The following is a 3,105-nucleotide window of genomic DNA, read 5'->3' as shown; positions in this document are numbered from 1 at the left end:
TACCCAAAGGAAAATAAATCATTCTACCAAAAAGACACATGCACCCGTATATTTATTGCAATACTATTCACAATAGCAAAGACATGGACTCAACCTAGAATGGATAAAGAAAATGTAGTGCATATACACCATGGAATACTATGAAGCCATAAAAAACAAAATCATGGTCTTTGCAGCAACATGGATGCAGCTGGAAGCTATGATCCTAAGTGAATTAATGCAGAACAGAAAACCAAATACTGCCTGTTCTCATTCAAAAGTGGGAGCTAAACATTGAGTACACATGAACACTAAAAAGGGAACAAGAGGCACATGTGCGGCAGCTCTTTTCCTTCTTCCATTTCCACTGCCTTTCACGGTCCAGGAAGCCACCATCACAGTGGCGGCAGAGTCAGGAAGTTCAAGATGGCCCCGGCGGAGACCCAGACACTGCGGGAACAGCCGGAGATGGAAGATGCTGATAATTCTGAAAAGAGTATACATGAAGAAAATGGAGAAGTATCAGAAGACCAATCTCAAAATAAGAACAAAATAAGTAAAAAAAGTATAAACACAGAAGTAAACATAAGAAACATAAATTCTTGAAAGAATTTGATGCCGATCCTGATGACAAACTTCATTGTCTGCGACTCTTCAGGTGCTTCTATCACAAATATCTCTGTCTCATATTCGAGCCTCTCAGTATAAACTTACAAGAGGTGTTAAAAAATATGATAAAGATACTGGTTTTCATATTAAAGCTGTAAGATCCCATAGTCAGCAGTTTTTCCTGGCATTGAAATTCCTCAAAATATGCGATATCCTACATGTAGACAACAAGCCAGACAATATCCTGGTTAATCATCAGAAACTATTTTAAAGTTTGTGCTCTGGGGTTGGCTTCACATGTTGCGGATAATGACGTTATACCTTATCTTGTCAGTAGATTTTATCGTGCTGTTGAAATCATTATAGGTAAAAGCTGTGACTATGGTATACATATGTGGTCAGTAAGTTGCACCTTAAATGGACTCTATACTGGAAAAATTTTATTTCCTGGCAAAACTAATAACTGTATATTGAAGCTTGTGATGAATCTCAAAGGAAAGATGCCAAATACGATGATTCAAAAGGTGCATTCAAAGATCAGCATTTTGATCAAAATCTCAACTTCATGTACATAGAAGTTGATAAAGTAACAGACAGGGAGAAAGTTATTGTTATGAGCACCATTAATCCAACTAAGGACCTATTGGCTGACTTGATTGGGTGCCAGACACTTCCTGAAGACTGATGTAAAAAAGTATACCAGCTAAAGGACTTGTTGGACCAGATTCTAATGTTGGGCCTAGCTAAATGAATTAGCATCAACCAGGCCCTACAGCATGCCTTCATCCAGGACAAAATTTAAGCAAGATGAAGAAACTCCAAGGGTTTGAGTAAATACAGGGACTGAAGAAATTTCACAGCACTTTATTAATGAATATAAACTTATAAATATTTCTCCAGCAGATTTGAGGAAGCATGATATATTTGAATTTCTTTTAGAAATGTTAGTTAATCTGTTTTGTGTCTTATGTGAAATTTCACCACAGAACTGTTTTAAATTGCCAAGACTGAAGAAAATTACAGTGCTAATGTATATGGTTGCAGTTCACATGAAAGACAAAAGCATCTGTTATAAAACGAGTAGTAATATTGGGTGGTTGATTTGTTTTTAGCAGACTTGGCTTCATTTTGGTCTTCAGATAAAATGGCCAGCATAAACGCTGTTTATATTCATGTTTTCCTAGGTGCAGCATGCCGTTGATGTATTCAGTGCCGAAAGGGGTCTGTTCCTTCTTGAGCCTGCCTGCAGGGATGGTCTCCTTAAAGAAAATGTGGCACATATATACCACAGAATACTATGCAGCCATAAAAAAGAATGAGTTCTTGTCCTTTGCAGGGACGTGGATGAAGCTGGAAGCCATCATTCTCAGCAAAATAACACAGGAACAGAAAACCAAACACCGCATGTTCTCACTCATAAGTGGGAGTTAAACAATGAGAACACATGGACACAGGGAGGGGAACATCACACACCGGGGCTGTTGGGGTAGGGGACAAAGGGAGGGAGAGCATTAGGACAAACACCTAATGCATGCAGGGCTTAAAACCTAGATGATAGGTTGATAGGTGCAGCAAACTACCATGGCACATGTATACCTATGTAACAAACCTGCACGTTCTGCACATATATCCCAGACTTCAAGTAAAGTAAAACTAAGAAAAAAAAAAGAAAAAGCAGGTTGTGTACCGCATTCAGTACACTGAAGGTAAGCTACACCATTGACAGCTCTGGTGTTTTAAGATGTCATTTTATTGGAACAACTGACAAATGGGGAATGTTAGCTTTGTGGCAGAATTACTTGCATGTGTGATAATTGATCTTTTTTTTTTTTTGGCATTGCAACTGTGGCATAGTTACAATTTTTGTCCTGTTCATCACATTTAAAATTGGAAGAGAACGCACTTAATGGATAGAGTGCCTTCAGTGTACTGTTTCTTATTAACTTTGCTTTTTAAAAATCAACTTGCTATAGACTTTATATACATTTTGTAAAATACAGTTCCTAGTGGCATAGAAACACTGCATAGTTTTCATTTACTAATTACAAATGTTGAGGCCTAATTCTGAAAGTCCTCATATTTAAAGGTTAGATAGACAGCGTAATGAAATTTTTAACTATGTGTATCTCATTTTGAAAGTGTACTGCTTTATGGTAAAAGCGTTTTCATGTGTTCATTGTTTTCATTATCTGTGATCATGTTGTCTTTCAATACAAGCATAAACCTTCCACTCTTGAACAAAGCAGCTACTTTTTAAAAGCAGTAATTGCTGCTTTACTTTTTATTTCTTTTGTAAATGAAGCTTTTCTTTAAGAATGTGACTTTAAAGTGTTGTCTATTGCATAAAACAGTTGACACTCACTTCTTGTAAAGTGAAGATTGTTCTACTGCATGTGAAGTGGGCCATGCAGATTTCTGTATGTTCTCAGTATGCACCACTAGATAATAAAGTATTTTGTGAACAAGGAAAAAAAGAAGGGAACAATAGACACAGGGACCTACTTGATGAGGGATACC

General features: G+C 37.1%; 1 pseudogene; it reads left to right on the top strand.

The window, feature by feature from the left end:
• The first annotated feature begins 405 nt into the window (after positions 1-405).
• On the top strand, positions 406-1,390 carry LOC707503 (serine/threonine-protein kinase PRP4 homolog pseudogene; annotated as a pseudogene).
• Positions 1,391-3,105: the final 1,715 nt, after the last annotated feature.

Source organism: Macaca mulatta, chromosome 15 (genome assembly GCF_049350105.2).
Source record: "Macaca mulatta isolate MMU2019108-1 chromosome 15, T2T-MMU8v2.0, whole genome shotgun sequence".
In the NCBI taxonomy this organism is placed as follows: Eukaryota; Metazoa; Chordata; class Mammalia; order Primates; family Cercopithecidae; genus Macaca; species Macaca mulatta.
The sequence above is the reverse complement of the archived record's forward strand: the minus strand, read 5'-3'. Positions and strand labels throughout refer to the sequence as shown.